The sequence below is a fragment of the Macaca thibetana genome, chromosome 9 (assembly GCF_024542745.1).
Source record: "Macaca thibetana thibetana isolate TM-01 chromosome 9, ASM2454274v1, whole genome shotgun sequence".
NCBI classification, from domain to species: Eukaryota; Metazoa; Chordata; class Mammalia; order Primates; family Cercopithecidae; genus Macaca; species Macaca thibetana.
In genome coordinates, this window is record NC_065586.1 from 60,774,664 (window position 1) to 60,799,762 (window position 25,099).

Here is a 25,099-nt window from a genome sequence, read left to right on the forward strand (position 1 = left end):
CAAGCTGCTCGCACTCATGGAAGAAGGCAAAGAGAAGCCAGTGTGTGCAGAGATCACATGGTGAGAGAGGAAATGGCAGGGGTGGGGGTCAGGAGTTGGGGAGTGCCAGGCTATTTTTAACTATCAACTTTCATGGGAACGGCCGTGTGGGGTGGCTCACGCCTGTAATCCCATCACTTTGGGAGGTCAAGGTGGGCATATCGCTTGAGGCCAAGAGTTCAAGACTAGCCTGGCCAACATAGTGAAACCCTGTCTCTACTAAAAATTAAAAAATTAGTCAGGCATGGTGGTGTGTGCCTGTAGTCCCAGTTACTGGGGAGGCTGAAGCACGAGAATCTCTTGAACTCGGGAGGCGGAGGTTGCAGCGAGCCAAGATCACACCACTGCATCCCAGTCTGGGCGACAGAGTAAAGCTCTGTCTCAGAAAACAAAACAAAACAACAATAACAACAACAAACTCTCATGGGAACCAAAAGAGCAAGAACTCGCTCATTGCTGCAAGGACAGCACCAAGCCATTCATGAGGGATCTGCCCCATGACCCAAACACCTCCCATTAGTCCCCGTCTCTGACATTTGGATCAAATTTCAACATGAAATTCACGGGGAAAAATCCAATCCTATACCAAGGGTCAGTTTCAGGATTGAGGAAACTTTCAGTTAATGCCCTTTTGACATTTTAAACCTTATCCTTGCCCTCTGCCTTGCCTAGCTTGAGTAGGAGAGAATCAGCCAGCAGAGTAGAGGGGATCTGTGGTTCTCACACTTTTTGTACATATCAACTATTAACATACTCACCTGTTTTCAGCTCACTCCACAGCTTCAGATGCACCTAATAGAGGATCTCCAGTTACCAAAATATTTTGGCTTCTGCAGCATTATCATCTTGCTTCTTGTGCTTCTTCTTGGGCAAGACAGATTTCAGTTGCTCTCTCTCTGTTTCACCAAGTTGACTACTCTTCCATCCATCGATTTGCATCAACTTCGTATCCTCCCTTTCCATCTTTATCCATATCTAATAGAGTATCAGAACCTTTTTTATTCCACCTCCTAAATATCAATGAAATTCACTCCCCCTTGGCCAGGCCCAGTGGCCCACGCCTGTAATCCCAGCACTTTGGGAGGCTGAGGCGGGTGAATCACCCGAGTTTGAGACCAGATTGGCCAACATGGTGAAACCCTGTCTCTACTAAAAATACAAAAATTAGCTGCACATGGTGGCGTGTGTCTGTAATCCCAGCTACTAGACAGACTGAGGCAGGAGAATTGCTTGAACCTGGGAACTGGAGGTTACAGTGAGCCGAGATCGCGCCATTGCACTCCAACCTGGGTGACAAAGGTGAGACTCCATCTTAAAAAAAAAAAAAGGCCGAGCACGCTGGCTCACACCTGTTATCCCAGTATTTTGGGAGGCCGAGGCAGGTGTATCACCTGAGATAAGGAGTTTGAGACCACCACGGCTAACATGGTGAAACCCCATCTCTACTAAAAATACAAAAATTAGCTGGGCATGGTGGCACGTGCCTATAATCCCAGCTACTCAGGAGGCTGAGGCAGGAGAATCACTTGAACCCAGGAGAAGGAGGTTGCAGTGGGCCGAGATCGCTCCACTGCACTCCAGCCTGGCAACAGAGGGAGACTCTGTCTCCCAAAAAAAAAAAAAATTCACTCCCCCTGCCCCATCATTCCCATTGTCATTTCTTTAGTTTAGGCTCTTATCATTTCTCCCCTACAAGTTTGCAACAAAAACCTACTACTTTCCTGTTTTAAATCTTTATCCATTTCCACTGCTTTACCCCCTCCATCTCCCAAAATTTTCTTTCTAAAACATAGTGTTAATTTTTTTCCACTTATGCTTAAAATTCTTTGAAGGGTTTCTTACTATTTAGTAGAATAAATTCCAAACTCTTCATACGTGACCCCCCCTTCAAAATCTGAATCCTGCCTGCCCTTTCCAGTCTCATTCCTTGCTACCATCTGCAATGTGGTACTCTAGTTACAAAGAAAATTAAACCACTTGTCATTTTCCAACATATTTTTTGGATATTTTGTAACTCCTTTCCTCTTCCTAAATGTCCTTTCCTTTTCCACTTTCTGGCAAAGTATTTTTCATCTGTCCAAGCTCAGGTCAAACATTACCTCCAATAAGCCTTTCCCAGTTCCCAAAATGAGTTAGTCATTCCCTCCTCTGTACTCCCATAGCCTTCTCACAAACATCTATCATAAACATTTTATATTTGTGCAGTGATTGTTTAAGAGTTTATTTCTCACAGAACTTGTTCTACTCATCATTGAACCCACCCTTTCTCTACCCACCTCTTACCCCTCAGTATATAGTAGGATGCCTGGAACACAGTAACAGGCAGCTAACATCTATTGAGCACTCAGGCACTTAATAAATATTTGTTGAATAAATGAAGGCAACACATGAGAGATTTGAGAAAGTCTAAGGTTTCCTACCCTTAGAATTTCCTGAAATCCTAATTATAGGGGTTTATATAAAACATTCTTGCAAGCATGGGTGTGCATCTCCTTTACTGTGTTTCATGACAAGAAAGGCATACAAACTTCAGACAGGCAAGGATATAACTACACAGACCTGTCTACAAGGCATTCTGAAACTGGCTACAATGTAGTCACCAGAAAGTGGGAACTTTTAAGTCTTTGGGTTTTGTTTGTTTGTTTGTTTTTAAGATGGAGTTTCCCTCTTGTCGCCCAGGCTGGAGTGCAACGGCATGATCTCGGGTCACCGCAATCTCCACTTTCTGGGTTCAAGCGATTCTTCCTGCCTCAGTCTCCCGAGTAGCTGGGATTATAGGCATGCGCCCCCACACCCAGCTAATTTTGTACTTTTAGTTGAGATGGGGTTTCTCCGTGTTGGTCAGGCTGGTCTCAAACTCCCGACCTCAGGTGATCCACCTGCCTTGGCCTCCCAAAGTGCTGGGATTACAGGCATGAGTCACCGTGCCTGGCCTGTCTTTGTTTACCATTGTATCCTCAGTACCTGGTACATAGTAAGTGCTTGCATTAGTCAGGGTACCAACAGGAGACAGATGACACACTCAAAATAGGATAATTTGAGGAGAGACCATTTAGAAAGGTATAGGTGGGGTGGAGACGTACCACAAATTATAGCAAAGTAACCTGGGACTTGTAATAGTAAAAAGCTGTTATCACCACCCTAGGTCTAAAGGGAGAGGTTATGTAGAGTGGGCTGCCCTGCCTTGAGAAGAACAATGACCATCAGTCAGACACTGCCAGGATAGACACTCCCATGAGGGTAACCTCAGTTCGAATTACAATGTTCAAAAAGATATAAGAAAACTCAGGCTTAAATTACTGACTTTATAATGTGTAAGGAATCTAATCCAGCATGGGGATCAAGCAGCAGCAGTCTCTAAGCAAAGGTTGGCAAATGTGTAGTATACATGCCTCCATTTATCCCTTCCACATTCCCCAACCTGGCCTCCAAGGCAGATTTTTTTTTTTTTTTTTTTTTTGAAACAGGGTCTTGCTCTGCTCCCTGGGATGGAGTGCAGTGCCATAGTCATGGCTCACTGCAGACTTGAACTCCTGGGCTCAAGCAAGTCTCCTGCCTCAGCCTCCTGAGTAGCTGGGACTAAGGGTGTGTACCACCATGCCTGGCTAATTTTTCATTGTCTTGTAGAGATGGGGTCTCACTAGGCATAGGAATCATGTCTTTTTTACTAATCACCTGATGGTACGGCTGAGCAGATGCTAATACAGCCCAGGCTGGTCTTGAACTCTTGGGCTCAAGTAATATACCTGCCTTGGCCTCCCGAAGTTCTGGGATCACAGATGTGATCCACCACGCCCCACCTCCCCAAGGCAGACTTAAAAAAAAAAAAATCGGATAGGGTCCTCTTTCCTAGTTTACCCAGAAAAGTCCTCACAATACTTCTCAAAACAGTGCTTCAACCAGTGACTACAAGTAAACTACTGTTACCTGGTATAAAATCTATTTGCCAAACTGGTTCTAATCAAATAAGGATACTAATAGGGTTGCTAGGATCCTTCCAGTTTGAAGTAGGCCCCTAGGATCAGCTGGGGATACAAAGTTTGGGTCAGGTCCCATGGAGAAGGAACTGCCAAGTGCTAGATCGAGTGGATTTGTTTTAGACCCAAACAGCCAGGCTAGGGTTCAAGTTAGGATTCTGGGTCCAAGAAAGAAAATAAAAATGCAAATTAGCAATCAAAGTAAAAATTCTACAGAATTTACCAGTAAATTCTACAGTAATTTACCGGTAAAAATTCTGGTTAAAAAAAAAAAGAGAATTGAAGGAAAGGCATATAGGAGGCATATTGGATATGTTTAACAGAGCAAGATTGACTTAAGGCTCGTGCTGATGGAAATGATGTTTCTAATATACTATTAGACATGGTGTGGATTGCCTCAGAAATTTGGGGACTGAATTCACAAGTCAGATCTTACGTACCTGCAGCTAAGCAGAGCAAGACAGGAAAAGGAGTCATAAGCTGCTTTTCTTTTTTTTTCTCCCGTTTATTTTGACTTCTAAATTAAGCCAAAAGGTTTTGCTGTGCATACTTAACTAAGATAATCATACACGATCATAATAACTACATTTACTCAGTATCTACTATGTATTATACTTTACGTTTGTTCTCATTAATCTACATAATATCTCCATAAGGTAGTTATAATTATACTTTACAGATGAGGAAACAGAAGTTTAGAATAATAAAGCAAGTAAGTTGTAGCTCTAGGGTTTCAAGCCAAGCTTATTTGGCTCTAAAAGCTGTATTATTTCTTTTTTTTCTTTTTTTTTTTTTTTTTGACTGAGTCTCACTCTGTCACCCAGGCTGGAGTGCAGTGGTGCGATCTGGGCTCACTGCAACCTCTGCCTTCTGGGTACAAGCGATTCTCCTGCCTCAGCCTCCCAAATAGCTGGGACTACAGGCACATGCCACCATGCCCAGCTAATTTTTTTTTTTTTTTTTTTTGAGACAGCGTCTCACTCTGTTGCCTAGGCTGGAGTGCAATGGCATGATCTCGGCTCACTGCAATATCTGCCTCCTGGATTCAAGCAGTTCTCCTGCCTCAGCCTCCTGAGTAAGCTGGGATTATGGGCATGCACCACCACGCCCAGCTAACTTTTATATTTTTAGTAGAGAGGGGATTTCACCATGTTGGTCAGGCTGGTCTTGAACTCCTGACCTTGTGATCCACCTGCCTCGGCCTCCCAAAGTGCTGGGATTACAGGCGTGAGCCACTGCATCAGGCCTAGTTTTTGTATTTTTCATAGAGATGGAGTTTTGCCATGTTGGCCAGGCTGGTCTCAAACTCCTGACCTCAAGTGATCTGCCCACCTCGGCCTCCCAAAGTGTTAGGACTACAGATGTGAACCACTGAAATCTGTATTATTTCTGAAACATTAACTGCCTATGCTATCCTGTTGAGATAATGATTTCATCCAAACTCAAGTTTTGTATTCTTCAGAGTCCTCATACATGATGACAACAAGCAACCTTAAGCAGCACTACCTTACTGCCTTACTGGGATTACAGGTGTGAGCCACCATGCCTGGCCTGAAACATTGTGTGTTTTTTTTTTTTGAGATGGAGTCTTGGTCTGTCACCAGGCTGAAGTGTAATGGCGCGATCTCAGCTCACTGCAACCTCTGCTTCCCAGGTTCAAGCGATTCTCCTGCCTCAGCCTCTCGAGTAGCTGGGACTACAGGCACACACCACCACCCAGGGGTTAAGTTTTGCTTTTTTGTTTGTTTGTTTTTGTTTTTGTTTTTGCTAGAGACAGGGTTTCACCATGTTGCCCAGGTGGTCTTGAACTCCAGGGCTCAAGCAATCCACCTACCTAGGCCTCCAAAATGCTGGGATTACAGGTATGAGCCACCATGCCTAGCAAGCTGTGAGATTAAAAAAAAAAAAAAAAAAAAAAGATTAAAAACATATAGCTGGGCACGGTGTCACACACCCGCAGTCCCAGCTATTCAGGCGGCTGAGGTGGGAGGATCTTGAGCCCCATGAGTTCAAGGCTATAGTGCACTGTGACCATGCCTGAGAATAGCCTGAGCTGGTACCCCAGCCTCAGCAACACAGTGAGATCTTGTGTCTTAAAAAAGGGGGGATGAGGCTGGGCATGTGAGGCTGGCTCACGTCTGTAATCCCAGCACTTTGGGAGGCCAAGGTGGGTGGATCACCTGAGGTCAGGAGTTCGAGACCAGCCTGGCCAACATGTAGAAACCCCGTCTCTAGTAAAAATACAAAAATTAGCTGGGTGTGGTGGCGGGTGCCTGTAATCCCAGCTACTCAGGAGGCTAAGGCAGGAGAATCGCTTGAATCCAGGAGGCAGAGGTTGCAGTGAGTCTGGATCACGCCATTGCTCTCTTGCCTAGGCAACAAGAGCAAAACTCTGTCTCGAAAAAAAGGGGGATGGTCCAAAGATAGTGAGTTATCTCAACTGATTGTTCACGTAAGTTACAGATCAAACTCCTTGTTCTGCCCTTTCCTCTCTTCTCACTACTGCCCTTGACTAGTCCAAAAAAAAAAAAAAAAAAGGATATAACTCAGGGTCCTAACAAGAAACAAATGGCATATGCAAACTAGGATAAATTGAGGAGGGTTTATCTACAAAGGAACTAACTACAAATGTGTGGGCAGGGTGTAGGAAAACCACAAAGATAGTGGAGGAAGGTGGTCTAGGCATCCTAGACTTTTAGGGAGGAGGCAAGGGAGAGGTTGGAAGGGGAACGCCATGTAGAGTGAGTTATCTTGAGAGGAGCAATGGCCTTCGGTTGAAGGATACAGCTGCTTAACATGACCTTCCAGGGAGTGAGCCAGGAGAATAAATATACTGACCTCATTCCATTGATATAATTCATACAGACCAGGCTTCCAGGAAAGCAAGCACTGTAGAAAAGGGCAAAGAGTGGATGTGTAGGGGTAGACTGAAGATATTCTGGGCATGGCAAAATAAAAAGAAATAAAACAATGAGTAGAAGGAGGACAATAGACATGTGGAAAGGAAAAAGATGCTTTGCAAGAGAAAGAGAACATGCTGCCTACAACAGAGATTGAAAGAGTAGCTCATTTCTAGAGTTGCCTCAGATCCTGATGACTTTCCAGTCTGAGATCCTGTTCCAGTTATGGTCTCAGTGTAGCTTTACAATAGACCGTCTGCTTTTAAAATAGTCTCTGAGTAATTCTGTTTCTTGCAACTCTAAAAGCCTAATAAAATGCTGGGTACAATGAGAATAATTTATTCCTCTTAAAAATCCTGCAAACAAGGCTGGGTGCGGTGGCTGACACCTGTAGCCCCAGCACTTTGGGAGGCCAAGACAGGTGGATCGCCTTAGGTCAGGAGTACAAAACCAGCCTGGCCAACAGGGTGAAACCTCATCTCCATTTAAAAAAAAAAAAAAAAAAGTCCGGGCGTGGTGGTTCATGCCTGTAATCCCAGCACTTTGGGAGGCCGAGGTGGGTGGATCACGAGGTCAGGAGATCGAGACCATCCTGGCTAACACAGTGAAACCTCATCTCTACTAAAAAATACAAAAAAATTAGCCGGGCGTGGTGGCAGGCGCCTGTAGTCCCAGCTACTCAGGAGGCTGAGGCAGGAGAATGGCGTGAACCCAGGAGGCGGAGCTTGCAGTCAGCCGAGACGGTGCCACTGCACTCCAGCCTGGTCGACAGAGCGAGACTCCGTCTCAAAAAAAAAAAAAAAAAAAAAAAATTCTGCAAACAAAGACATTTGAGACAGGTAAGCCTCTTACTGAGAAAGAATTATAACACTCTCCACAGCTTTTTGTAAAGTGTCCAAATTTAAAAATAAAGGTGCCAGTGTCATGAAAACCACCTACTGCCAAAATTCCAAAATTATAAAACTGACCTAATTAAATGGGCTCTCTTGGATTATGGAAAACACAGGTCACTCTTTGAAGAAATCACAGACTATTCTACAGGAAATTAAGACGACAGTGCATTTTTTTCTTTAATTGCCTTCTCCTCCCACTCCCCAGCTTTATTGATTTATTAACATACATATTTAATGTATGTGTACATTTTGATCAGTTCTGACATATGTATCCATCACTACAATCAAAATAACATTTCCATCTGCTATAAAAGTTTATTCTTACCTTTGTAATCCCTGCCTCTGTCTACTCACATCCCCAGGCAACCACTAATCCACTTTTATCACTAGAGATTAGTTTAAATTTTCTAGAATTTTATATAAATGGATCAAACAGTATATATTCTTTTTTCTTTTCTTTTCTTTTTTTTTAAGATGGAGTCTCGCTCTGTCACCCAGGCTGGAGTGTAGTGGCATGATCTGGGCTCACCGCAACCTCCGCCTTCTGGGTTCAAGCAATTCTCTTGCCTCAGCCTCCCAAGTAGCTGGGATTACAGATGTGCACCACCACACCTGGCTAATTTTTACATTTTTCGTAGAGACAGGGTTTCTACATGTTGGCCAGGCTGGTCTTGAACCCCGACCTAAGGTCATCTGCCCGCCTTGGCCTCCCAAAGCACTGGGATTACAGGCGTGAGCCACCGCACCTAGCCAAAGTATATATTCTTTTTTGCCTGTTTTTCACTCAGCATAATTTTTTCCGAGATTAATCTATGATGTTGTGTATATACATAGTTCTCTTTTTTATTGTTGAGTACTATTCCTTGAACGAATTATCTCAGTTTGTTTGTTCATTCATATTTAATGGACTTTTGGGTTGTTTCTAGTTTTGTCTATTACTCAACTGTCAATTTTAAGGTAGGAAAAATATTTTTCTGGATGGCCAAAAGATGTTAGGAGTTGCTTCAGTACATAGAAATTCAAAGTACTACAGCTGGACTCAGAAGATCTGCATTGGTGTCATTTACTTGCTGTGGGACTGGGGCCAAAAACTGTAAACTTGTTCAGCCCAGACTCCTCATCTGAGTATTATTAATCAAGTATTATTGATCAAGAAGATCAATAATAATCAGTATTATTCATCAAGAAGATTAATAATACTTGCCTCCTAAAATTGTTGAGATGATTAAATAAGACAATTCATACATTTAACCTTTTATTCGAATGTTAGCTATTACCACTATGGAAGTAGAGGGGATAGAATAGGGAAGTTAGGAAAGAGCCTGTCTTAGGCAACTTGGGCCGCGATAACAAAATACCGTTGACTGGGTGGCTTAAACAACAGAAAAGTATTTCTCACAGCTTTGGAGGCAAATTCAAGAACAGAGTACAAACATGGTCAGGTTTTAGTGAGGGCTGTCTTCCTGGTTTGCAGATGGATGCCTTCTCACTGTATCCTCACATGGCAGGAAGAGGGATTTGCAACCTTGCTTTCTGGTGTTTCTTTTCCTCCTCCTCCTCCTCCTCCCTCCCTTCCCTCCCCCGATTCTCCTGCCATCCTCCTCTTCCTCCTCCTTCTTATTTTATTTTATTTTTATTTATTTATTTTTGTTGAGATAGAGTCTCACTCTTGCTCAGCCTGGAGTGCAGTGGCACGATCTTGGCTCACTGCAACCTCTGCCTCCCCGGTTCAAGCAATTCTCCTGCCTCAGCCTCCCGAGTAGCTGGAATTACAGGTGTGCACCACCATGCCTGGCTAATTTTTGTATTTTTACTTGAGACAGGATTTCACCATGTTGGCCAGGCTGGTCTTGAACTCCTGACCTTAGGCAATTCACCAGTCTTGGCTTCCCAAAGTGCTGGGATTAGAGGGGTGTACCACTGTGCCCGGCCCTTCTTCTTTTTGTTTTTTTGAGACAGGGTCTCACTCTGTAACCAAGGATGGAATGCAGTGGTGCCATCACAGCTTACTGCAACCTTGACCTCTTGGGCTCAAGCAATCCTGCTTCAGCCTCCCAGGTAGCTGGGACTACAGGAATGTACCACCATGCCTGGCTAAGTTTTGTATTTTTTATAGAGACAGGGTCTCACCGTGTTGCCCAGGCTGGTCTCAAACTCCCGAAATCAAGCAATCATCTTGCCTTGGTCTCCCAAAATGCTGGGATTACTGGCATAAGCCACCATACCGGGCCTGGTGTCTAGTCTAATTTTTTTTTTTTTTAATTTTTTTTTGTTTTTTTTTTAGACCGAATCTTGCTCCGTGGCCCAGGCTGGAGTGCAGTGGCGAGATCTCGGCTCACTGCAACCTCCGTCTCGTGGGTTCAAGCGATTCTCCTGCCTCAGCCTCCTGAATAGCTGGGACTATGGGGGCATGCCACCATGCCCAGCTAATTTTTTTGTATTTTTAATGGAGATGGGGTTTCACTATGTTGGCCAGGATGCTCTTGATCTCTTGACCTCATGATCTGCCTGCCTCAGCCTCCCAAAGTGCTGGGATTACAAGCATGAGCCACCACGCCCAGCCATTTTTTTTTTTTTAAGATGGAGTCTCACTCTGTTGCCCTTTTTGGAACGCAGTGGTGTGATCTCAGCTCACTACAATCTCTGCCTCACGGGTTCAAGTGATTCTCATGCCTCAGTCTCCCGAGTAGCTGGGACTACAGGAATGTGCCACCATGCCTTGCTAATTTTTGTATTTTTAGTAAAGATGGGGTTTCACCACGTTGGCCAGGCTTGTCTTGAACTCCTGACCTCATGATCTGCCCACCTCAGCCTCCCAAAGTGCTGGGATTACAGGCGTGAGCCACTGTGCCCAGCTCCAGTGTCTCTTCTTATAACGGCACAAACCCCATCATGAGGGCCCCACCCTCAAGGCCTCACCTAAATCTCATTACCTCCCAAAAGCCTCACCTCCAAATACCATCTCACTGGGGGTTAGGGCTTCAACATATGGATGGTGGGTGGGGGAAGGATCCAATCCATAGCCGAACTCTTAATTTGTCTAGGTCTCCTTACGGGCCTCTATAATGAGGCCCAAAAGACATTGTCAAATATCATGGCTATGAACAAAAAGATAAAAATATGTTAGTCAATGTCTCTTTATTTTGAGGGCAAGCTCCATTTCTTTTTCTCTCCTTTCACATTGTTTAACATATTATTCTTTTCTTTTTTTTTTTTTTTGAGACGGAGTTTTGCTCTGTCGCCCAGGCTGGAGTGCAGTGGCCGGATCTCAGCTCACTGCAAGCTCCGCCTCCCGGGTTCACGCCATTCTCCTGCCTCAGCCTCCCGAGTAGCTGGGACTACAGGCGCCCACCACCTTGCCCGGCTAGTTTTTTTGTATTTTTTAGTAGAGACGGGGGTGTCACCATGTTAGCCAGGATGGTCTCCATCTCCTGACCTCGTGAAATATGTTATTCTTATATCAGGAACCCTATGAATATTTATTAAGGTAATAATAAGTACTTGTACAGTACTCTATAGGTTACAATGTATTTTCAGATACCTTATCTCATTCTGATCCACAAAGTTCCCCAAGGAACTAGAGATAGCTGATAATATTAGCTTCATTATCACATGGGGGAAACTAAGGCTCGCAGAGGTTAAAAACTGAGAGAATAACCCAGCTCTTCAAATGCCAGCTCAGTCTCCTACTTTCGCACCCTGCCTACTATTATTCTTGACGGGATTCAAGTGAATGCTTTAGCCTCCAGTTAATGCTAATATATAGCATCTTTGCAGGATAAAAGACCAAATTTTATTCTTAGAGAACTAACAGTTTGTGGCACTTTGATACTTAGACTGCAATACATGCTTTTATTTTTAATTACTTTTTTTTTTTTTTTTGAGACAGGGTCTTGTTCTGTTGCCCAGGCTGGAACACAGTGACATAATCATAGCTTACTGCAGCCTGAAACTCCAGTTCTTGAGTGATCCTCTTGCCTCGACCTCCCAGAGTGCCGAGACTACAAGCATGAGCTGCCATGCCTGGCCAATATATGCTTTTACAGAAAACCACAAGAAATCTGAATTTTTCAGGATATAGTATTAGGACAGTAATTATTTGCAAAATGAAATATCTAGCCAGGCGTGGTGGCTTACGCCTGTAATCCCAGCACTTTGGGAGACCAAGGTGGGCCGATCATGAGGTCAGGAGTTCAAGACCAGCCTGGCCAGCATAGTGAAACCCTATCTCTACTAAAATTAAAAAATTAGCCGGCTGTGATGGCACATGCCTATAATCCCAGTTACTCAGGAGGCTGAGGCAGGAGAATTGCTTGAACCTTGGAGGCAGAGGCTGCAGTGAGCCAAGACTGTGCCATTGAACTCCAGCCTGGGCGACAGAGTGAGAATCCTCAAAAAAAAAAAAAAAAAAGAAACAAAGAAACAAAGAAATAGATAAAACTTTTACTTTCCTTCCTCCAAAATGCAATTCTGAGGAAAAAAATTAAATGCACTACAAATACTCTACACTAGTTACAAATAATTTCTTTATTACATATTGTTTCTGATTTAATCAGCACACTAAATATCACCAGTGGATTAATTATTTCCCACTTTTCTCTTTTTCTAATCTTACTTAAAACAGTTTTTGGACCTACTGTAAATGTGTAATGATAAACAGTACATAGTATACCTATTTTGCATTTTTATTGGTGTAGAAAGCTCTGGGTTTTTTTTGTTTTCTTTGTTTTCATTTTCTTTTGGGGTAATCTTCCCTTCCTTTGCTTCCTGCTGGAAGAGAAGACTTTTTTTCTGTAGATAAAAGAATAAGAAATAGCTGGTGACTCTTCTAGGATAATCACTCTTATTACAATTACTTGGTCTTAAATTAGATGTTATCTCATAGGATCTAAATTGGTACTTTTTATGGCTAGCGCATGACAAAGGGCTTAGCAAATGCTCCTGGATATGGGATAAGCTGCACTGTGTACTCTTCATAATTAAAGCTCTGGATATTATGATTACAAGTTCTGATTTTGAAAATATAACAGCTATTTATTTATAAATAGGAACTTTATCTGCATTATAATAATTCCAACTCCTCTGATAAAAATGAATTATTAAAGAAATCATTAGAAGGCCATAAAGATTTTGTTATTTTTCTATTTATTTTCATATAAATGAGATTTCATATTTCATGGAGTCTCATGAAATGGGACTTTGTAACAAGATTTGTAATATTTTAGGTTTTTCTGAAAATCTAGAAATGTTATAAACCTAAATGTTAATTTTTGAGTAGTTCAATACTAAATTTTTCATTAATTAAAGATTGCTAGGCCAGGTGCAGTGGCTCACGCCTGTAATCCCAGCACTTTGGGAGGCCGAGGCAGGTGGATCAACTGAGGTCAGGAGTTCGAGATCAGCCTGGCCAACATGGCTAAACCCTGTTTCTAATAAAAATACAAAAATTAGGCAGGCATGGTGGCATGTGCCTATAATCCCAGCTACTAGAGGGGCTGAGGCAGGAGGATCGCTTGAACCTGGGAGGTAGAAGTTGCAGTGAGCCCAGATCCTGCCACTGCACTCCAGCTTGGGCAACAGAACAAGACTCTGTCTCAAAAAAAAAAAAAAAAAAAAAAGAATGCGAATAGTATTCAACTCCATAGAATTATGGTAGTATTTTAAATGCACTAAATAGTGCACCTGTCTTGTTCTACAGATTGATAACATTCCTGCGATAGTGTAGCCTGGTGACATTTAAAATGTATCAAGCTATAATTGGTAGATTAAGAGAGGCCCAAGTATATAATTAATCTAATTAAGTAATTAGTTTGAGATGAGGTCTTGCTCTGTTGCCCAAGCTATAGTGCAGTGGCATGATCATGGCTCACTACAGCCTTAACCTCCCAGGCCCAAGTGATTTCACCTCAGCCTCCCAAGTAGCTTGGACCACAGGCGAACATCACCACACTGGCTAGTTTATTTTATTTATTTATTTATTTATTTTGAGACAGAGTTTTGCTCTTTTTGCCCAGGCTGGAGTGCAATGGCACCATCTCGGCTCACTGCAACCTCCACCTCCTGGGTTCAAGTGATTCTCCTGACCTTGGCCTCCCAAGTATCTGGGATTACTGCCTCAGTCCTCCTAGTAGCTGGGATTACACGTGCCCGCCATCATGCCAGGCTAATTTTGTATTTTTAGTAGAGACCTGGTTTCACCATGTTGGCCAGGCTGGTTTTGAACTCCTCATCTTAGGTGATCCTCCCGCCTTGGCCTCCCAAAGTGCTGGGATTACAGGCATGAGCCACTGTGCCCAGCGCTATTTTTATTTTTTGTAGAAACAGGCTAAGTATATAATTTAAAGTTAACAAAGGTGACCACTAGAATAACAAAACAAGAAAAACTGAAGGGAAGAGGTGATAAGGAAAAGTGAGAAGTAATTTAAGAGTGCCAAGTGTCATATCTTTTACAAGTAGCTATCAATAATATTGTTGAAAGTTGATAAATTAAGAAATAGAGATACTTTATTTTATACCTTGTAATATTATTTTAAAATGTTAGCCATATGCATATATTTTTATATTAAAACTTAAAAAATTAAAACATATCATAGTACTGTAACATCTTAGCCTTATTGTTTTTAAATGAGATTTAGCTGGAGCAGGCGTTTTGAGCTCCAATTCTCCATCCTTTAACTGATTCAGGAGGCAGGAAGGCATCTTCCCAGGGGAGATGGCTGTACTTTAATTGCTACTGAGAATAAAGCATTATCCAGGCTGTGGAGTTATATTCATTACTCCTCACTGGGAAACTAGAGCAAGTGGACTCATCATGTCTTATGCTGGTAAGCAGAGGAACAAATGGAGGTGATTTGCCAGCCCTGGTCAAGTAGTCCTATTCTATTGGAAAATAAATATTTAATGCTCTCGTGAAGAAATAGGGCATGCAAGGGTTGGAATCTGTATGTGTATGTAGTTAGTATTGTAACTAAATCCTTTAGTATAGAAATAAACCAAGTTTTGAAGAGGCTAGAGCCCTAGTAAAATATTTTGCAGATAATGAGCACTTAGTAATTTTCTATTAAATTGAGAGGAATGCATAATAATACACAATGATACTGATACTAACCCAATGAATCCAAAATCATGTGAATTGAGAAGCCCGAAAATAAAAGGAGCAGAGGAGAAGCTACAAAACTAGCACCTAATGCTTGTTATTTCTTTTTATTTATTTATTTATTTATTTATTTATTTTATTTTTTCCCTCCAAACAGATGTATTGAATATAGCAAAATTCTATATACAAAGTGACCTGGACCTGCTGCTTCAAAACATGATCCTTTCTTACTAATATCTTGATAGTCAGTCCACAGAGTGTTAAAAAGCAATTTAAATAAATAGAAAAGTGTCCAATGCACATTAAATAAATGGCCTAACTACTGGAACTTTAGTAGTTGTATAAGGTAATTAACATAGGTAGGATTGAGTTCCTGTGATAGGCTGCTGAAGAACAGATATGAGATGTCAAGGGGCCATTTTGTGCACTGCCACTATGCCATCATGTTTCTGGATCATAATGTTCCCATTATCTGATTCTAGACATACCACAGGAATATCAGTGGGGTCAGAGGTTAGCTTAGCTGCTTGCTGGGGTAGAACAGATATCACTCTATTATGCTCATCTGACAGGGTCCCATGGCAACCCAGATTAAGTCCTTATGAATCTGTGCACAGGACTCCAACAATGGAGGGATTCTTCATTGTGTCTTCCAAGTGCTGCTCCAAGGTTACCTCCATCCCACCCACCGTCCACCCCGGCCCAGTTTCTTTTATTTTTAATAAAACTTCATTCTGATATGGTCTGACCAGCATTCCGGCTATCCTGTAAAGACATTTCCCAAACGTCTGAAAGGGAGCTCAAGACTCAAGACTAGTGAAGTATGACAGATCCATAAGCTGTGTCATAATACCATGTCCACCTTTGATCCTAGAGTTATTACTGTAACATCTTGTTGGTATGTGTTCTTATATGTAAATCTGAGGAGCCCATCATGATTAAACATCTCATACTTATGAATAAAGGGGTTGAGTTGAGGTGAGGATGCCCTACTACTTAATTGCCATCATTTGGGTTCCCCTATAAGCAAACCTGGAGACAAAGTTTGCTTTGCTTTCTTGTTTATCCAAGTTTGTTGAGTGAGATGCACAACCATTCAGTTTACCATCCTATATTTGATACTTGTTACTGTGCTAGACCATTTGTGAACCTGGATCACCTTTCAGGGTCATCCTACCATGGCAAGCAGATTTATGGGAAAATATTAGTGTGTGTGTTCTTTTTTAACTTTTGCTTTGGGCATTCCTTACTACTATTATTTTTTGCATGATAAAATATATCAAGTATACAGAAAATAATATAACTGACATCTAGATATTCACCATGTAGATTTTATTTGCTTTAGTATTTTTTAATAAATAAAAAGTTCTAGATAAATTAAAGTGCTGGCCCTTCATCCTTTTTCCTCTTTCTCGTTCTCATGATAATTTCTAACTTCAAGCTAGTATGTATTCTTTCCACATTTGTTTTTCTACTTCTACTTTTTGTGTATCTATCAATAAAATAGTATATATTTTTTGTTTTTAAAGTTTATTTAACTGGCATAACATACATTTTGAAATTTACTTTTTAAAACACATGTTTTAGTAGAGACTTCTCTATATTGTTACATTTAGTGCTTTATAGATTTCTGTTGTATGAATAAATCACAGTCGCTGTATTCTACTGGTGCATCAGTTGTTCCCAATTTTTTTTTTTTTTTTTTTGAGACAAGATCTCATTCTGTCACCCAGGCTACAGTGCAGTGGCATGATCACTATAACCTCAACTTCCTGGGCTCAGGCAATCCTCCTACCTCAACCTCCCAAGTTCAGGTACACACCATCATGCTCAGTGAATTTTAAAATTTTTTTGTAGAGAAGGGGCCTTGCTTGTTGCCCAGGCTAGCCTCAAACTCCTGGCCTCAAGCAGTCCTCCTGCCTCAGCTTCCCAAAGCACTGGGATTACAGGCGTGAGTCATCATGTCTGGCCTTCAATTTTTGATATTATAAAAAGTGCTGCAATGCACATATGCTAAGTTTTCTCGAGGGTATTGTTTTAGTCCATTTTGTGTTGCATAACAAAAAATATCACAGGCTAGGCAATTTTTTTTTTTTTTTTTTAAAGACAAAGTCTCACTGTCACCCAGGCTGAAGTGCAGTGGTGCCATTTAGGCTCACTGCAACCTCCGCCTCCTGAGCTCAGGAGATTCTTGTGCCTCAGCCTCCTGAGTAGCTAGGACTACAGGCGTGTGCCACCATGCCCAGCCAATTTTTTGTATTTTTAGTAGAGAAGGGGTTTCACCATGTTGGCCAGGCTGGTCTCAAACTCTTGGCTTCAAGTGATCTGCCTGCCTCAGCCTGTCAATTTATTAAAACAAAACAAAACAAAAAAAATTTCTCACAGTTCTGGAGGCTGGAAAGTTCAATATAAAGGTGCCCGCATCTGGCCAGGGCCTTTTCACTGAGTGAATGCCAAGGTTCCACAAGCATTGCTCTAGAAACCTTGCCTCAGGGTCCTAGGATGCCTCTGAGGTCTGCAAAATACCTTTGGGATCATTCTCCCATTGTCTTGATGAATGGAAATTTGTTTCCTTCTATCCATATTAATCTCTTTAGCAAAAGGTCACACCCCTTAGCACTCTCTCCCTAACACACTTTTCCATGCCAGGATGAAATTTTTCAAATTTTTAACTATTTATTCCCCTTTTAATTATAGATTCCATCTTTTTTTTTTTTTTTGAGACGGAGTCTCACTCTGTCGCCCAGGCTGGAGTGCAGTAGCGCCATCTCGGCTCACTGCAAGCTCCCCCTCTTGGGTTCATGCCATTCTCCTGTCTCAGCCTCCCGAGTAGCTGGGACTACACGCACCCGCCGCCACGCCCGGCTAATTTTTGTATTTTTAGTAGAGACAGGTTTCACCATGTTAGCCAGGATGGTCTTGATCTCCTGACCTTATGATCTGCCCACCTCAGCCTCCCAAAGTGCTAGGATTATAGGCGTGAGCCATTGCACCCGGCCAGATTCCATCTTTAAATCATTTTTCTCTTCTCTCATTTTACTAGAAGCAGCCAAAAGAAGCTATGTGGCACTTTGACCGCTTTGCTGCTTAGATATGTCTTCTGCCAGATGTCCTAGTTCATTGCTCGTAAGTTCTGCTTTCCATGAAGTCCCAGGACGTGGACACCATTCTGCTAAATTCTTTGCAATTGTATATCAAAAATGACCTTTACTCCAGTTTTCAATACCTTTTTCTTCATTTCCATCTGAGACATCATCAAAATGGTCTTTATTGTCCATATTTCTACAAATATTTTGATCGTGATCACTTAAGTAACCTCTAAGAAGTTTCACACTTTCTCTACATTTCTTATTGTTCCCAGACCAAACTAAGGGTTGGGCTGCTATTTTTGTGGCCCAATAACAAGATGCAAATGAACTGGGAGGAAGAGAATTTTTATTTCTGTAACTGGGTACAGGGAGAAGACCTGGAAACGATCACCAGACCAACTCAAAATTACAAACTTTTTTTTTTTTTTTTTTTTGAGATGGAGTTTCACTCTTGTCACACAGGCTGGAATGCAACGGCGTGATCTCGGCTCACTGCAACCTCCACCTCCCGGGTTCAAGTGATTCTCCTGCCTCAGCCTCCCAGGTAGCTGGGATTACAGGCGCCCGCCACCATGCCCGGCCATTTTTTTTGTATTTTTAGTAGAGATGGGGTTTCGCCATGTTGGCCAGGTTGGTCTCCAACTCCTGGCCTCAAGTGATCCGCCCGCCTCAGCCTCCCAAAGTGCTAGGATTACAAGCATGAGAAACCACGCCTGGCCAAAATTACAAAGTTTTTTAGAGCTTATATACAGCCTCTAAGCTATATTTCTATGCACAAGTGTGCATTCCTCTAAAAAGATAAGTAATTTATTTCTTTCTATGCATAAGTGTGCATTCATCTAAAAAGATAAGTAATTTCTTTCTTTTTCTTCTTTTTTTTTTGAGGCAGAGTTTCGCTATTGTTGTCCAGACTGGAGTGCAATGGCACAATTTTGGCTCACCGCAACCTCCGCCTCCCGGGTTCAACTGATTCTCCTGCCTCAGCCTCCCAAGCAGCTGGGATTACAGGCGCATGCTACCACACCTAGCTAATTTTGTATTTTTAGTACAGACGGGGTTTCGCCATGTTGGTCAGGCTGGTTTCGAATTCTTGACCTCAGGTGATTCACCCGCCTTGGCCTCCCAAAGTTCTGGGATTACAGATGTAAGCCACTGTGCCTGGCCTAACAACTTCCTTTAATCTATAACTAAGATCTGAATCCTGAAGACCTTCTGGAGCCTCAGTAAATTTACTTAATCTAAATGGGTCTAGGTGCTGGGGTGATTACCCTTATCTTGTCTTCTGCTAAATTACGAAGGTTTGGGGAATTCCATCAGACCTCCAATAAACTTGTTTGTGGCCAGGCATGGTGGCTCACGCCTGTAATCCCAACGCTTTGGGAGGTGGAGGCGGGCAGATCAGTTGAGGCCAGGAGTTTGAGACCATCCTGGCTAACATGGTGAAACCCCGTCTCTAGTAAAATCACAAAAAATTAGCCGGGCGTGGTAGCACGTGCCTGTAACCCCAGCTACTCAGGAGTCTGAGGCAGGAGAATTACTTGGACCCGGGAGCAGAGGTTGCAGTGAGCCCGAGATCGTGCCACTGCACTCCAGCCTGGGCAACAGAGTGAGACTCTGTCTCAAAAAAAAAACCACAAACAAACAAACAAAAAACTTGTTTGTGGAGGCCTAGGGAGTTTCTTCAGATTCCTAATAAAACTTGTTTAATCCTAAATGGGTCCTGTTAAAAACTCCTTCATTATTTTGTCATGCTTTAAGGCCCAGGAAAAGCCTAGGCAAAACTCTTGGTGGGCTTTTGTTACATTCTAGCCTTTGTATAAGGGCACTGGCTTTTTTTTAGCTAAGGAAAGTGTTATGGAGGCCTGTGTTAGTGAGACCTGGCCTGCCACATTATTTTCTTGTGAGTCCTCACTAGAATTGCCCTTAACACTCCATTCACAGCAATCCAGGCTTTTTCTATTCTGGTTCTCCACCTTCTTCCAGCTTCTACCCATTATGTAGTTCCAAAGTCACTTCTATATTTTCAGGTATTTGTTACAGCCACAACTCCACTCTCAGTACCAATTTTCTAGTCCATTTCATGTTGCTATAACAATATGACAGACTGGGTAATTTATAAAGAAATTTATTTCTCAGCCGGGCACGGTGGCTCAAGCCTGTAATCCCAGCACTTTGAGAGGCCGAGACGGGCGGATCACGAGGTCAGGAGATCGAGACCAGCCTGGCTAACACGGTGAAACCCCGTCTCTACTAAAAATACAAAAAACTAGCCGGGCGAGGTGGCGGGCGCCTGTAGTCCCAGCTATTTGGGAGGCTGAGGCAGGAGAATGGTGTAAACCTGGGAGGCAGAGCTTGTAGTGAGCTGAGATCCAGCCACTGCACTCCAGCCTGGGTGACAGAGCAAGACTCTGTCTCAAAAAAAAAAAAGAAATTTATTTCTCACAGTTCTGGAGACTGGGAAGTCCAATAACAAGGTGCCTATATCTGGTGAGGACCTTCTCACTGAGCTATTCCATGGTGGAAGGCAGAAGGGCAAGACAGCATACCCACGAGAGAGAGAGCAAGAGATCAAATTCAAAGCCTCAGGCCCATCTATTATTGGCATTAAGCCATCTGTGAGGATGGAGCCCTCATGACATAAACTCTTCCCATTAGGCCCTATTGCCCAACACTGTGGCATCAGGATTAAATTTCCAACATATGCTTTGTAGGAGACACATTCAAACCATAGCAAGTGTCTACATAGAAATGGTTTGTCCATTCGTGTAGTTTATTTTATTTTATTATTTTATTATTTTATTTTTTTGAGATGGAGTCTCACTCTGTCACCCAGGCTGGGGTGCAATGGCACAATCTTGGCTCACTGCAGCCTCCACCTCCCGGGTTCAAGCGATTCTCCTGACTCAGCCTCCCAAGTAGCTGGGATTACAGGTGTGCACCACACCGCCCGGCTAATTCTTTTTTAAATTTTTTTTTTTTTTTTTTTTTTTTTTTTTTGAGACGGAGTCTCGCTCTGTCGCCCAGGCTGGAGTGCAGTGGCGAGATCTCGGCTCACTGCAAGCTCCGCCTCCCGGGTTCACGCCATTCTCCTGCCTCAGCCTCCCGAGTAGCTGGGACTACAGGCGCCCACAACCGCGCCCGGCTAATTTTTTTGTATTTTTAGTAGAGACGGGGTTTCACCGTGGTCTCGATCTCCTGACCTTGTGATCCGCCCGCCTCGGCCTCCCAAAGTGCTGGGATTACAGGCGTGAGCCACCGCGCCCGGCCTCTTTTTTAAATTTTTAATAGAGACAGGGTTTCACCATGTTGCCCAGCGTAATCTCAAACTCCTGACCTCAAGAGATCTATCTGCCTCGGCCTCCCAAAGTGCTGGGATTACAGGCGTGAGTCACTGTGCCCGGCTCAATCATGTAGTTTATAATAACTTCTTCAGGGTAGAAGTTTTTATTTATGTCTTTAACATATGTAGGATTTATTGTTGTGTATACTATGAGACAGGGGTCTAATTTTCTCTTTTTATGTATGGAAAAATATGAACAATTTCTTTTCTACTTTCAATACTTCAGATATGTGTCTAACCAATAAAGTCTTTTTAAAAACCATAACCATGGCTAGGCGTGCTGGCTCACGCCTGTAACCCCAACACTTTGGGAGATCGAAGCAGGTGAACTCCCTGAGGTCAGGAGTTCAAGACCAGCCTGGCCAACATAGTGAAACCCTGTCTCTACTAAAAATACAAAAATTGGCTGGGCGTGGTGGTGTGCACCTGTAATCCCAGCTACTCAGGAGGCTGAGGCAGGAGAATCACTTGAACCTGGGAGGCAGAGGTTGCAGTGAGCCAAGATCACGCTACTGCACTCCAGGCTGAGCGACAGAGTGAGACTCTGTCTCAAACAAAAGAAAACAAATCAAAACAAAACAAAACCCACAATGGCATTATCACACCTAAAAATTAACATTAATTAATATTATTATTGTTTTTAGAGACAGGGTGTCACTCTGTTGTCCAGGCTAAAGTGCAGTGGCATAATCATAGCTCACTATGAGTTTGCATTCCTGGTCTCAAGTGATCCTCCTGCCTCAGCCTCCCAAAGCATTGGAATTATAGGTATGAACCACCATGCCTAGCTCAATTCTTTTATATTATTTAATCCCTTGTCTGCGTTCTAACTTTCCCAGGTATCTTTTTGCAGTTTATTTCTTTCTTCTTTAAAAACTATTTATTTCATAGAGATCAGGTCTTGCTATGTTGTCCAGGCTAGTCTTGAACTCCTGGGCTTAAGTGATCCTCCTCCTTGGCCTCCTAAAGTGCTTGGATTACAGGCATGAACCACTGCACTCAGCCCTGGTTGCTTTCTTTAAATCAGGATTCAGGCAAGATTAACACATTGCATTAGATTGATACATCTCTTAAGCTCTTACAGCTCCTCTCCTCCTAATTTTTTCATGCCATTTATTTATTTAGGAGACTGGGTCATTTGTGAAACTCCTGCATTCTGGATTTGCTTAATTGCATTCTTGAGGTATTGTTGAACACAGTCATCTATCCACATTTCCTTTATTTATTTATTTATTTATTTATTTTATTTTGAGGCTGAGTTTCACTCTTGTCACCCAGGCTGGAGCGCAATGACTTGATCTCGGCTCACTGCAACCTCCGCCTCCTGGGTTCAAGGGATTCTCCTGACTTGACCTCCCGAGCAGCTGGGATTACAGGCGCCTGCCACCATACCCAAATTATTGTACTTTTAGTAGAGATGGGGTTTCTCCATGTTGGTCAGGCTGGTCTCGAAGTCCTGACCTCAGGTGATCCACCCTCCTCGGCCTCCCGAAGTGCTGGGATTACAGGTGTGAGCCACTGCGCCCGGCCCACATTTCCTTTAAACTAGTCATTTGATCTAGATGCTAGATTAGATTAAGGGTCAATCTTTTTGACAGGAATACTTTCTATGTGACTCTATGTGCTTCCTATTTCATTAGGAACATAATGTCTAGTTTTCTAACTTTTTTAAAATTAATATTTAATTTTTAGAGTAATTTTAGATTTACAGGAAAACTGAGTGGATAATACAGAATTCCTGTATTACCCTCCACCCCTACTCGATTATTAACATTTTGCATTAGTGTGCACATTTGTTATAATTAATGAACCAACAGTGATACATTATAATTAATTAAAGTCTACAGTTTATTCAGATTTCCTTCAATTTTACCCAATGTCCTTTTACTGTTCCAGGGTCTTAACTGGGATACCAGGACTGTCTTATTTCTAATGATGTTAGTTTTCAGTAGTGGGTTCAGGTGGATGGGTCCATTATAAAGTTCCCCATTCAGGGGCACAGCGGATGTGCCTATAATCACAGCTACCTGGGAGGCTGAGCTAGAAGGATTGCTTGAGTCTAGGAGTCCAAGGCCAGCCTGGACAACATAATGAGACCCCTGTCTCTAAAAAAAAAAAAAAAAAAAAAAATCCATTCAAACTGTCTCTTAATGTTTTCAGCATTTATTGATAATCACTGTCTAGATCTATTATTTCATTAGGAGTTGCAAAATCATGATTTTAAAAATTCCATTATTTATTCAGCGATTATTAGCTAGAATTATTCTACAAAGAAGAACTTCGCCTTTTCAGCTATTTGGTTACTTTGATATATTGTACAATTTATCTTGCATATGTTTTAATGATTCTAATTGTTAATGATTATACTTATGTAGTGTCTGTGTGAAATTCTAATTACTTTTAGGTTTTGAAATTATTTTCACAATAGTATAAAGAAAATTAAGGCCCGGTGCAGTGGCTCATGCCTGTAATTCCAACACTTTGGGAGGCCGAAGTAGGTGGATCACTTGAGATCAGGGGTTCGACCTCAACTCTCTACTCTCCACAAAAAATACAAAAATTAGCTGGGAATGGTGGTGCATGCCTGTAGTCCCAGCTACTTGGGAGGCTGAGACAGGAGAATCACTTGAACCTGGAGGCAGAGGTTGCAGTGAGCTGAGATTCTGCCATTGCACTCAAGCCTGGATGACAAAGCATGACTTCGTCTCAAAAAAAAAAAAAAAAAAAAAAAAAAGAAGAAGAAAGAAAATTAAAAAAAAAATTACCCAGTCTGGTCTGATTAAAACAATGTTTTATGTTGCTAGTCAAAAGTTGTGGCTTTCAGGCATGGTGGCATGTGCCTGCGGTCCCAGCTACTCAGGACCTGAGACGTTAGAATCGCTTGAACTTGGGAGGCAGAGGTTGTGGTGAGCCAAAGTTGCACCACTGCACTCCAGCCCAGGAGACAGAGCAAGACTTTGTCCCCACTGCCCCCCCCCACCAAAAAAAAAAGTTGTGGCTTTCATTTATTTCTCTCTAAGTGATTTCAGCCATTTATGCAGACTGCCCAAAGATACGTTGAAAGGCTATTTTTTCTTCTTTTTTTTTGAGACAGGGTATCGCTTTGTCACCCAGGCTAGAGTGCAGTGGTGCAAACACAATTCACTGTAGCCTCAACCTTCTGGGTTCAAGGAATCCTCTAGCCTCAGCCTCCTGAGTAGCTGAGTCTACAGGTGCATGCCACTATGCCTGGCTAATTTTTACATTCTCTGTAGAGACAAAGTCTTGCCATGTTACCCAGGCTGGTCTTGAACTTCTGGGTTCAAGGGATTCTCCTACTGCACCATCCCAAAGTGCTGGGATTAAAGGTGTGAGCCATGACACCTGGCCAAAGCTAACTGTTACATTCTTTTTTTTTTTTTTGGAGACAGAGTCTCCCTCTGTCACCCAGGTTGGAGTATAGTGGAGCGATCTCAGCTCACTACCACCTCTACTGCCTGGGTTCAAGCGATTCTCCTGCCTCAGCTTCCCGAGCTGGGATTACAGGCACCTGCCACCACACCTGGCTAAATTTTGTATTTTTAGTAGAAACGGAGCAGTGGGGGGGTTTCTCCATGTTGTCCAGGCTGGTCTCGAACTCCTGACCTCAAGTGATCCTCCTGCCTCAGCCTCCCAAAGTGCTGGGATTACAGGGATTACACTGCACCCGGCCTTAACTGTTACATTCTTTACCAAAAAAAGCCTGTCCAGACGCAGTGGCATGTGCCTACAGAAAACAGAAAAACA

The 25,099-nt window shown here is 42.6% G+C and overlaps 2 protein-coding genes and 1 pseudogene across 2 annotated transcripts in view; 2 read left to right on the top strand and 1 right to left on the bottom strand.

Annotated features, from left to right (window-relative positions):
• The window catches only part of ASCC1 (activating signal cointegrator 1 complex subunit 1), an 885,589-nt gene that overhangs the window by 302,099 nt on the left and 558,391 nt on the right, over window positions 1-25,099 (top strand). The window lies entirely within an intron of this gene.
• Window positions 1-25,099, top strand: part of DNAJB12 (DnaJ heat shock protein family (Hsp40) member B12) — a 395,419-nt gene that overhangs the window by 46,771 nt on the left and 323,549 nt on the right. The window lies entirely within an intron of this gene.
• On the bottom strand, window positions 15,313-15,605 carry LOC126962256 (ragulator complex protein LAMTOR5-like; annotated as a pseudogene).